The 13,141-nt window shown below is 37.4% G+C and overlaps 1 protein-coding gene across 26 annotated transcripts in view; it reads right to left on the bottom strand.

The window, feature by feature from the left end:
* FAM135A (family with sequence similarity 135 member A) overlaps nt 1-13,141 on the bottom strand; it is a 147,633-nt gene that overhangs the window by 9,153 nt on the left and 125,339 nt on the right. The gene's annotated exons all lie outside the window — the stretch shown is intronic.

Here is a 13,141-nt window from a genome sequence, read left to right as displayed (position 1 = left end):
GGTAACCCTGCATTGAGCAAGTCCATTGGCACCATTTTTCCAATAGTACATATTCACTTTGTGTCTCTGTGTCACATTTTGGTAATTCTTACAATATTCAAACTTTTTCATTATTTTTATATCTGTTATGGTGATCTGTGATCAGTGATCTTTGATGTTACTATTGGAATTGTTTTGCAATGCCATGAACCATGCCTATGTAAGACAGTGAACTTATGGACTATGCTCTGACTGCTCCACCAACTGGCCATTTCCAGTCTCTCTCCCTCTCTCCTTGGGCCTCTCTAATCCCTGAGACACAATTATATGGGAAGTGGACTGATCAATAACCCCACAATGGCATCTAAATGCTCAAGCAAAAGGAAAAGTCACGTCTCTCACATTAATTATTTTTATTTTTTAAGACAGGGTCTCACTCTGACCCAGGCTACAGTGCAGTGGTGCAATCATGACTCATTGCGGCCTCTACCTCCTGGGCTCAAGGGATCCTCCCACTTCAACCTCCCAAGTAGCTGAAACAACAGGTATGCGACAACACATTGGGTATTTTTTTTTTGTAGAAATAGGCTGTGTTGCCCAGGCTGATCTCAAACTCCTAGGATTCGGTGATTCCCAGCCTCGGCCTTGCAAAGTTCTGGAATTACAGGCATGAGCCACCATGCCTGGCTCTGTTTCTTACTTTAAATCAAAAGCTAGAAATGATTAAGCTTAGTGAGGAAGGCATATCAAAAGCCAAGACACGCTGAAAAGCAGGCTTCTTGTGCCAAAGAGTTAGTCAAGATGTGAATGCAAAGGAAAAGTTCTTGAAGGAAATTAAAAGGGCTACTCTAGTGAAAACACAAATGATGAGACACCAAAACAGTTTTATTGCTGATGCGGAGAAGGTTTGGATGGCGTGGATGAAAGATCAAACCTGCTGCAACATTCCCTTAGCCAAAGCTTAATCCAGAGCAGGACCCTAACTCTTTTCAATTATCTCAAGGCTCAGAGAAGTGAAGAAGCTGCACAGAACAGCTGGAAGCCAGCAGAAGTTTAAGAAAAGATGTTGTCTCCATAACATAAAAGTGGAAGGTGAGGCAGCAAGTGCTGATGGAGAAGCTATGGCAAGTTATCTGGAAGATCTAGCTAAGGTATATGACGACAAGACTACACTAAAAAGCAGATTTTCAATGTTGAAAAAATTGCCTTCTATTGAAAGAAGATGCCATCCATGACTTCATAGATAGAAAGGAATCAATGCCTGGCTTCAAAGCTTCAAAGGGCAAGCTGACTCTCTTGTTACGGATTAATGCAGTTGGGGCCTTGAAATCAATACTTATCATTCCTAAAATCCTGGAGCCCTTAAGAATTATATGAAATCTACTCTGTGCTCTACTAATGGAACAACAAAGCCTGGATTACAGCACATCTGTTTACAGCATGGGTTACTGAATATTTTAAGCCCACAGTTGAGACCTACAACTCAGAAAAAAAGATTCCTTTCAAAATATTACTGCTCATTAACAATCCCCCTACTCAACCAAGACCTCTCATGGAGATATACAAGGAGATTAATGATGTTTCCATGCGGGCTAACACAAAATCTATTCTGCAGCCCAAGTGATCCATTAGTTATTTTGACTTTCAAGTCTTATTACTTAAGAAATACATTTTGTAAGGTGATAGCTGCCATAGGTAGTGATTCCTTTGATGGATCTGAGCAAAGTAAAATGAAAAGCTTTTGGAAAAAATTCACCATTACAGATGCCATTAAGAACATTCACGATTCATGGGAGGAGGTCAAATATCTACAAGAACAGAAGTTTGGAAGAGGCTGATTCCAACCTTCATGGATAACTTTGAGGGGGTCAAGACTTCAGTGAAGAAAGTAACTGCAGATGTGGTGGAAATAGCAAGAGAACTACAATTAGAAGTGGAGCCTGAAGATGTGACTGAATGGCTGCAATCTCATGATCAAACTTGAATAGATGAAGAGTTGCTTCTTATAGATGAACAGAGAAAGTGGTTTCTTGAGATGGAATCTATGCCTGGTAAAGATGCTGTGAACATTGTTGAAATGACAACAAAAGACTTGGAATATTACATAAACTTAGTTGAAAAAGCAGGGGCAGGGTTTGAGAGGATTGATTCTAATTTTGAAAGAAGTTCTACTACAGGTAAAATACTATCAAACAGCATCATATGCTACAGAGATATCTTTTGTAAAAGGAAGAGTCAATAATACAGCAAACCTCGTTGTTGTAATTTAAGAAATTGCCATAGCCACCTCTATCTTCAGCAACCACCACCCTGATTGGCAAAAACATTATGATTAACTGAAGGCTCAGATAATCATTAGCATTTTTAACAATAAAGTATTTTAAAATTAAAGTATGCATACTTTTTTTAAGACATAATGCTATTGCACACTCTTGACTATAGTATAGTGTAAATATAACTTTTATATGCCCTGGGAAACCAAAAAAATTCATGTGACTCACCTTTTTTTATGGTGATCTGGAACCACATCCACAGTATCTCCAAGGCATGTCTGTATTTTGTTCCAAATTCCTTTCTTGGTATACACACAATATTTTTCATTTTAAAAATATAACTGAGATTATAGTATTTATACTATTTTATGTCTTTTTTCACTTAATATTTTGGGGACAGCTTTTCATGTTTGTACAAATAAATTTATCTCATTCTTTTAACTACTACATGGAATTACCAGGATTAACTTTTAGTATGTCTCCTATTTCCCTAGCAAAGGACATTTATGTCGATTCCACTTCAGAAGGGAGGGGACATAAAAAAAGCAAAACACTGCAATGAATAGCCTTTACCTCATTGTGTGAGATTTCTGTAGGAAAAATTCCAAAACTGGAATTGTTGAGTACGTTCTTAAAATTCTGATAAATGTACTCTCCAAAAAGATAATAAAATTTCTCCTTCCACCATTAATATATGAAGGTTTCTGTTTCACACGCTCATCAATACTGTATAGCATCTTTTAAATTTTACCAACCTAATGGCAAAAATGATTAACTTATTGTTTATTGGCCTTCCATATATATATATTTTTTAATTTTTAATTTTATTTTTTGGTAGCTAACTGCCTCTTTTCTCTTTTGTCCATTTTTTTCTTTTGGGTTGTTATGTATTAGGAACAGCAGTACACATTATACCACTCAAGCATAAACAATATTACCTGTCACCTCCAGATGTGTGGTCTGTGAATTAATTATGTATTTGCCAGATTACATGATCATTAAAACTTCCTCACAAATTTCCCACTGATTAAGATTTTTAAAAGATTTCTATATTTGTAAGAATAAAAGGCATTATATATTTCTTCATAAAATTATATTAAAGACATTTTTCAAAATAGCTCTTTACAGAGATTCTGATGTACTTCTCTAGAGAAACAACACTAAGGTTTGGAATTACTGCTTTAGACTGAGATCCCTGCAGGGTGTCTATGGCTCCTCATGTTCACGCAGCTCAGTGGAAGCAGGCAAAATCAGTAAAGATTAGTCAGAGGATTTCAAAGATACCCTTTCACTCTCAGATTCCATGATAATAAAATAAATTTTAAAATTCTGATACTGATTAAATACACTATGTTGTTACACTTCTAAATGTGATTCTTACGACAGTACTGTACTTTAAAAATGCATTTTAAACTTGGTAACCAGTTTTCTAGTTATTCAAAAAAAGTGTATTAATACTGATATTGTGCTTTTGCACAGAAGGTTTGCTTTTTATATTAGCCAAGAACCAAGTTAGTTAAATATATTATGGCCCTTTTTGAACCTTTTGGCTTCAATTTCTTGTCTACCAGTGTTGGCTACAGAAGGCAGAAACTCAAAGTGAAGCACAGCAAGCTCCAGAGGAGCAGTGCTGGTAGGAATTACAGCAGGACTTCATCTGAGTTGAAGTACAGCCAACAAAAATGTCTGAAGTCTATTTTGGGAGCTAATATTCTAGGTTTATCTTTTCTACACCTACCTTGATTCTAGCTTCTCAAAGACAACGTAGTTAACTAGTCCGTGGGTGAATACTTCACTGAGCCCCTCAAGTGGCTAATTATTTGTTGAACGGTTACCTTTAATTTGGGAAAGTGACAAGATTTCCCTATTTATAGGATGACATGGTTTAACCAGAAAAATCTGTAAGTATGTTCTTACTTTTTACCAAGAAAAAGATTAAATCTTCCATATTGCTCTGGACTATATAATAACACGATTGATATATGAACACCTTAATTGAAACCTTCATCTTCATAGTCTAAAGTCTTTCCAATTCTTCTGGCTACTCATTTGTTCTAAAACTTCAGAGTTTTAATGCAATTCACTTTGAGTCATTTTGTGTTTACTTTCTGGAACTGGCTAAAGCAGTGGTTCTAAACTGGTGATTTTCTGCTCCAAGGAATATTCTGCAGCATCTGAAGATATTTTTGGTCATCACTGCTGAAGGTGGAAAAGTGTATGTGCTACCGGCATCTAGTGGGCAGAGGCCAGAGATACTGCTAAACATGCTACAATGTTCAAGACAGCCCCCGAAAACAAAGAATTCTCCAGCCCAGAATATCAATAGTGCTGAAGCTAAGAAAACTCTGTACTTTTAAAACATTCTTAACAATATTAAACTATTCTTATTTTTACTCATGTTAAATAAATTTGAATGAATTTTCTTCCTAAAATAATGTTAGCTGATGCTGGTTCTTTCCTGCACTTTCAGAAACAAAATATACATATTATTTACATATCAAAAGTGATACCTAAGATTAAATCCCTTTGTAACCTCCTGGATACGAAGAGTCCTTTGTGCCACAGTAGGACAGCAGGAGCTTTATTTAATTTCTATACTTTATTTGTCAGAATTCAACAGCTGGTAAAAAGACTCTAAGCAGGTATTTTTAGGAAGATCTTAAAATAAGGATATATTGTTTTTGAAATTCCAACAATGAATAGACTCTTTTTTGGCTATTTTGAGCCCTCATTATGGAATGTCAGAGTGGCCATGATTCCTCTCTCTGCTTTAGTAATATAATCTTGACTACTTCAACACTGCTGTCATCTAATGTCTATATATTATACATTTATTTTACTTTCCACATTGCTCTAGCTCCTTCATCTTTCTTTTCCCTGCTATTCAATGCTGAGATGCTTGTATGCCACCTGCAAATTATTTACATATTCTATTAGCAATCTGTAGAATACCACAGGTTTTGTCAAAAGTTGCTATAAAAATTTAATGAATGTTTATAATTGTAATTCCTTAATCAAAATAGATAATTTCCCTTTAAAAGTAACATTTCTGTAACCCTTCACCAGATCTATTGTGTTCACAAAAAAGGTAATTTCTCACCCAATACATTTATGATTTTTATAAAAAATACAGTATTTCTCAATTGTTTTACAAAACACACAAATTATTTTAGGCTTTTAAAAAACTTTCTTCATTTTAAAATAATGAACAGCTTTCAATAAAAGGAAAGCTATTAACTAATGATATGTTGCATAGAAAAAGACTGTTTCAAAAGGAAGACCCACAGAAGAGGCTTTGCTTAAATAAAAAAGGCAAAAGGGCAAATGGCTGGATTTTGATTTAGACAAGTAATTTTAGGCTTTTCCAAAAGAATGGAAAATTCGCTGTTCAGAAGAAACTGAAGCAATAATCAAACCAGGGCATCCAAGACTGTAGCTTTAGAATAATAAAATATAAAAAAGAAATGATCACTTTTGATTGTTTTAAAACACTTGAGAATAGCATATTGGTTAAGTACTCTTTTTCTTTGTTCTATGTTTTCCTGTTTTATTTAACTTATTTGTTTGCTGTGAACCTATATATTCTATTTTGTGAATAAAGTAATTATATGTAAATATACAGGCATAGCAACTTTCTAGGGATGGACTACTCATTTCTCACAATTCACTAGATATGCCCCCCCCCAAAAAAAACCCCAAAACCCAACACCCCACATGAAATAGTTCGAGAGACTTGTTTCAATCTCTACAACGTAATTTTAAAATCAATTGAAATACTTGTTGATATTTAAAAGTGCTATTAGAAGTAGCTTTTTAAGTTCCTGAAAATGTATATTATTGGCTTAACATGATGCAGTGTGAACCATGCACGAATGCTTACTGGCTTTTCATAAAGCTAAGTGACCTCAGGCAAGTCATTCAATCTCTCTGTGCTTCAGTGTCCTCATCTGCAAAGTGGGGACAATATTCCTACCCTAGAGGGTTAAATAAGCTAATATGTATGTGTTTAAATCATACCTAGAACGTGGTAAATGTTACATGTGTATTAGCTATTATTATTTTTCCAGTATTTTAGTATTAACCAATGCATTAGTCACAATTACTAGAAAATGGTACTCTTTTTCTTTTTGAGATGGAGTCTTGCTCTGTTGCCCAGGCTGGAGTATAGTGGCAGGATCCCGGCTCACTGCAGGCCTCCAACTCCTGGGTTCAAGCAATTCTCCTGCCTCAGCCTTCTGAGTAGCTGGGATTACAGGTGTGCGCCACCACACTGGACTAATTTTTTTGTATTTTTAGTAGAGACAGGGTTTCACCATGTTGGCCAGACTGGTCTCAAACTCCTGACCTCAGGTGATCCACTCACCTTGGCCTCTCAAAGTGCTGGGATTACATGCATGAGCCACCGTGCCCAGCCAGAAAATAGTACTCTTTAGTGTTTTTTCCCAAAATGGATATTAATTCAATTCAGGTATATACTAATAAACTCGTGAGTACAAAGAGAAATCTTAAAACATAAAAACAATTTTAAGTCATTCAAATAACTTTTATAGCTAGTAATATCAGCATTTAGATAAAAGTTCTGTTAAAAAAATTTTCCTAAGATAGGTATATATTGTTTGTGTAAAAGTCCATTTCTGTAATCTATAATACTCATGGTTTTTTTTTGTTTGTTTGTTTGTTTTTGTTTTTTTTTTGAGACAGAGTTTCAGTCTTGTTGCCCAGGCTGGAGTGCAATGGTGCGATCTCGGCTCACTGCATCCTACGCCTCCTGGGTTCAAATGATTCTCCTGCCTCAGCCTCCCTAGTAGCTAGGATTATAGGCACCCGCCACCACGCCTGGCTAATTTTTATATTTTTAGTAGAGATGGGGTTTCACCATGTTGGCCAGGCTGGTCTCGAACTCCTTTCCTCAGGTGATCCACCTGCCTCAGCCTCCCAAAGTACAGGGATTACAGGCGTGAGCCACTGTGCCTAGCGCTAGTGGGCTTTATTTTTTTTTAAGTTTTTGAGACAAAGTCTGGCTCTATCCCCCGCTGGAGTGTAGTGGCACAACCTCAGGTCACTGCAGCCTCCACATCCCTGGTTCAAGCAATTCTTGTGCCTCAGCCTCTGGAGTGGCTGGGATGACAGGTACACATGACCATGCCTAGCTAATTTTTGTATTTTTTTGTAGAGATGAGGTTTCACCATGTTGCCCAGGCTGGTCTTCTTTTTTTTGGGATGGAGTTTTGCTCTTGTTGCCCAGGCTGGAGTGCAATGGCGAGATCTCGGTTCACTGCAACCTCCGCCTCCCAGGTTCAAGCGATTCTCCTGCCTCAGCCTCCCAAGTAGCTGGGATTACAGGCATACACCACCATGCCTGGCTAATTCTGTATTTTTAGTAGAGATGGGGTTGGTCAGGATGGTCTCGAACTCCCAACCTTAGGTGATCTGCCTGCCTCAGCCTCCCAAAGTGCTGGGATTACAGGCGTGAGCCACCATGCCCAGTGTCCAGGCTGGTCTTAAACTCCTAAGCCCAAGCAATTCACCCGCCTCAGCCTCCCAAACTGGAGAGATTACAGGTGTGAGCTACCGCACCTAGCTTATGATATTTCCACACCTAGCTTATTTTATTTAAGTCATTTCTTCATTTTTTTACCATTTACCATTTACTAAGTTTTGAACTCTACAGAATCACTTTACACATATTATCCCATTTAATCCTTTTAATAATCTTATGAGATACTACTATTCTCATTGACCAATAAGGAAACGAGTTTATTTAAATTAGGTAGCCTAGTCAGTGTTTGAACTATAACTAATACCTATGTGTGACATCAGAGTTTGGTTCTTAACAGTTTTAGATTAGTACAACCAGATCACGCATTATAAGGCAAATAATAAATTAATAACTTAAAAGAAAAAAATTGAACTAATCTTTACAGTTATATTTTCTTTACAGTTTAGATATTCTTATGTTGCTATTATTATTGCTAATTAAATTTTACTTTGTATAATGCTGTATAAAGACATAGACCTCAGGAACACTTATGTTCAGCTTTGCCTTTCACGTATTTCCTAACCTGTCAGCAAAGGGTATGAACTCCATAGCTCCACACAACGGTTCTAGCTAATATTGTTTTTCTCACATGAGAAGTATATGCCATGTCACTTTATAGGAATATTTTGTAATTTGATCAATCAAGTATATATTTCTGTATACTGTAAGAAACTTACCATTGATGCTCTGTATCATTACAAAGTCATAAAACCCAATCTATAAGAGAATTTTCCTTTCACTGATTCTAATAGTAGACAGTACATGTAATAATCATTCCCAAATCTCTTTCTCATATTAAGAACAACATTTAAGGCAGAATCCTGAAAAAGCTAAAACAGGACTCAAAAGCAGTGGTATTTTCAATAACTAAATCTATTAATATCAAATATTTCAAGAGTAGAATGGAAGACATGGGTGATAGGAATGAGGATAAGAACAGATGTAGGTTTAAATGGCCAGGGCTTAAGTTCACAAATTCAAGTAACTTCAGACTTGGAAATACCAGTCGCTGAATATATGGGCTAGATTTACATCTTACTATATAATATTTAAACTGTTTTTGAATATTGAAAATAATATTAAAAATATCATTGATTCATTTGTTAATTCAATCGGTATACACTAGAAGAGCTATGGTACATACTGAATGTGTATGTGGGAAATGGGAATGAGTAGTCATGACAGATCCTACTTAAGGAAAGGAAGTTAATACATAAAAATAACTGACATGAGATAAACTATAATGAGTATGGTAATAGGTTGATATATAATGCTATGGAAGTTCAGAGATAATATTAACAATTTTGAGACATGGGAGGCAAAGAAGTGAGGTCAATCAAAGATGACCCTAAGGTGTTTCAAAGGAGAGTAATTGAGAGAACAGTACCATTAAAAAAAGGACAACAGGAGAAGCGGCCAAAGAAGACAGTATGTTCAGTTTTAGACATATTCAGTTTGATATGTACATTGAGATGTCTAGCAGGCAAATGAGGATTGAAATTCATTAATAAAATCAGTCCTGGAGACATAAGATTGGGGACATAAAAGTATACATGGGACAGCTGAGATGGGAGAATTGCTTGATCCATGAGTTCAAGGCTGCAGTGAGCTATGATTGTGCCATTGCACTCCAGCCTGGGTGACAGCGTGAGACCCTGTCTCAAAAAACCCCAAAGGTATACCGCGAGTATTCTGAGAGTAGAGGAGCATTAAATCAGATAGGGCATCAAGAAAAGCTTTTGATAGCAGGTGGCATTAGAGTTTAATTTTAGAAGGTAAACAGAATTAGTTCTGAAAAGATGGGTAAACACATGAGGAGGTACAAAACACATGAGGTGATACAAAAACACATGATACAAAAACACATGAGGTGATACAAAAAGCATGAGAAAATGCAAGCAATCAAAAACCATGAATAGCATGACCACAGCAAAGGGTGTGGGGGTGTGTGTGTATGTGTGTGTGTGTAGGATAAAAAGAAAACAGAGAATCAGAGACCAGATTATAGAGGATTTGATGCTCTTATCCATGGAATCTAAACTTCACTGTGAATACCACAAAGCATCATGAAAGATTTTCAAATGAGACCAATATGGTTTGATATTAGATGGCCAATATAATCTATGGCTTCATTGGATGATCATTTCGTCTAACGAGGAAGTGAGAATGGGGAGAAGGGGGTATACATGTGGCAGGGTAACCAGTTTGAACAATAATTTAAGTAAAAGTGATGAAGGCTAAACTAAGGCAGTGGCAAAGAAGAAGAGAAGCATCCATCAGCCACTAAGAAGGTTAAATGTTTTAAAACTTGGCAATTCTGTAGATATGGGGTATAAATAAGAAAGCAGAGTCAAGAACAGTTTCTAAGTTTCTCACTAGGCAGCTGATGCCATTCCAGTAGATGTGGAATCCAGAGAAGTAATCAGGGGACAGATGCACTGTCTGAAAACACTAGATTTGAAGCACCCATGAGACATCTCCATGAAGATGCTAAGTAGGCCTCTAGGTGTATAAGTCTAGAGCACAGCACAGAGGACAAGCTAGAGATATATATTAATATTTGAGCTACCAATGGTAAAGATGGATATGGAATGATGCTGTCCAAGAAGAATGTACAGAGTGAGAAGAGCAGAAGACAGAGGCTAAAACACAAGAACAGCTTTCATAAAGGGGCAAGGAAAGAAAAGAAACCCATATAGGAAGCAGAAAAAAAGCCAAGATGGAAAAAAACCAGGAGAGGTGGATCCCACAAAAATGGAGAAAGGAAAGTATTTCAAGAAGGAGTTTTCAGTAGTCTTAAATGTCTTAATGTTCAAATAAAAGAAAAGAGATCACTGGATTTGGCAAGCTTCAGTGGAGTGGTGCAGACAGAAACCAAAAAAGTGAAAAAAAGGGGGGAGTAATAAAGTGACTGTTCTCTTTCAAAAGGTTCAACCCTACCCCCCAACACTCTCAGAAAAAGGGGAAAGGGGGACAAGTACAGAATAAGAGATCAACAGAAATATTTATTATTATTATTAAGATGGAAGAAATGGGAATAACTTTATCTATTAAAGGATTAATTACTGAAAGAGTAAGAGTTTAAAGATACTGATGAGAAGGTATGAGTTCCAAAACGGAGAGGGTAATTATTCTTGAACAGATTATAAATCTTTCACTGAACTAAAAGGAAAACATAGGTTAATTAATGTTGGTAGGTAGAAAGAAATGTCTTGAACTTCAAAGATAAAGTAGAAAGCAAAAGCAAAGCTGTGAGAAATGAAGGGAGCAGTGAAAACCTGGTGTTGGAGGAAAGGTGAAAATTTGGGAGGGTGTCTAAGGGAATAGATAGGAAGCTAACTAAAGATAACTAGATAGGGACCCTGTGGACCTACAGTGCTGCTGATTCTGCATGTCTGTGTGATCTTTTTTGGAAGAGCTCAAAGGCTAGGTATAAAAACAGTAATATAGATTTGCAAGATGACTAGGATAGAAAAACAAAGAGTAATACATGAAAGACAAAAGTAATCCATGAAGTTTGAGACTTGAGTCAGGAAGGGAGTAAAACCATGAATGGGAGGGAGACTTAAGAAAATGTAGCAGGAATTGGCCAGGTGCGGTGGCTCACGCCTGTAATCCCAGCACTTTAGGAGGCCGAGGCGGGCGGATCACAAGGTCAGGAGATCGAGACCAGCCTGGCTAACATGGTGAAACCCCGTCTCTACTAAAAAATACAAAAAATTAGCTGGGCGTGGTGGCGGGCGCCCGTAGTCCCAGCTACTCAGGAGGCTGAGGCAGGAGAATGGTGTGAACTCGGGAGGCGGAGCTTGCAGTGAGCCGAGGTCACGCCACTGCACTCCAGCCTGGGCGACAGAGCGAGACTCCGTCTCAAAAAAAAAAAAAAAAAAAAAAAGTAGCAGGAATCATAAATGAGTCTAAAAAGCAGATGAGAAGGGAGTGAGAGAAAAAGAAGGATAAGACATCACAGTAACAGAATGGAATGTTGGCTGAAATTTCAGGACTACAGTGTAGCCATGGGTATGAGTTCAACATGGAGTGGAATGAAGGGACACTGGAGTTGAGAAAGGCATGGTGATGCATAATGAATTATCTAAAGGGCTGACTCATCAAATTACCAAAAATGATTCCAGATCTAAGTACGTTAAGATCCAAGAGGAGAATCTTTTCCCAAACATAATCATGTTACAAACATTTGTCAATGTCTTTCTTTTTTTTGAGACGGAGTCTCACTCTGTCTCCCAGCCTGGAGTGCAGTGGCATGATCGCGGCTCACTGCAAGCTCCGCCTCCCGGGTTCACGCCATTCTCCTGCCTCAGCCTCCCGAGTAGCTGGGACTACAGGTGCCCACCACCACGCCCGGCTAATTTTTTTGTATTTTTAGTAGAGACGGGGTTTCACCGTGTTAGCCAGGATGGTCTCGATCTCCTGACCTCGTGATCCGCCTGCCTCAGGCTCCCAAAGTGCTGGGATTACAGGCGTGAGCCACCACACCCGGCCGTGTCAATGTCTTTTATTCTCCTGGGATAACCAGGAGGTCATTATATTAAAGAATAATAGATGGTAGCACAGCTTGGATGATACAAGCCTCAAATAAAGTGGTTTTATGTAACAGTGGAGGAGTAATGATTGCAATTAGAAATGGAAAGCAAGAGGGCTATTTTCCTTACTTTAGGTGGTACTTAGTAAACGACGAACTGAGCTTCTATAGCAGGTATTAGCAAGACATGGCCTGTGAGATTTGGCTACTGCTGTTTTTGAATTAATAAAGTTTGTCTGAAACACAGTCATGCTCATTTGTTTCTGTATTTTCTGTGGTTGTTTTCATACTACAATGGTATTGTTAAGTAGTTGCAAAGAGATTGTATGGCTTACAAAACCAAAATACTTACTATCTGGCCTTTTTTAAAAAAAAGTTTGCCAAACTCCACTCTATAGCCGGGGGAGTGAAGACATGGGGGCGAGGAGGGGAAAAAAAAAATCTGTTTCAGTTACGTCTCCACTTTCAGAAGTAAGCGGCAATAACATTCTTCGAAGAAAATAAAGGCAGTCTGTTCCCCTCAAATAAGGATTTCAAAGGACACTGGAAAAAATATGCTGGGAAGATGTATGAGGGTGAATTGAAGGAGATCATAAGGTCAGAATTAAGGTTATTTATAGACAGTAAAAATGGCAAAGGAGCAGTTGGGAACTTTAGGTTGTAAAGGCCTGGAGTATATATGCAAGATGGGGAATATGTTTAATAATTAGTTAATAAAAAATAAGTAATAAGATTTATCCAGTAGTGAGAATTGTAGAAAGGATAATCATTAATAGTTTAGTTTCTGACACTTTCAGAAATGCTTGCTAGCCA

This window comes from Pan paniscus, chromosome 5 (genome assembly GCF_029289425.2).
Source record: "Pan paniscus chromosome 5, NHGRI_mPanPan1-v2.0_pri, whole genome shotgun sequence".
NCBI classification, from domain to species: Eukaryota; Metazoa; Chordata; class Mammalia; order Primates; family Hominidae; genus Pan; species Pan paniscus.
This window is presented reverse-complemented; position numbering and strand designations above follow the sequence as displayed.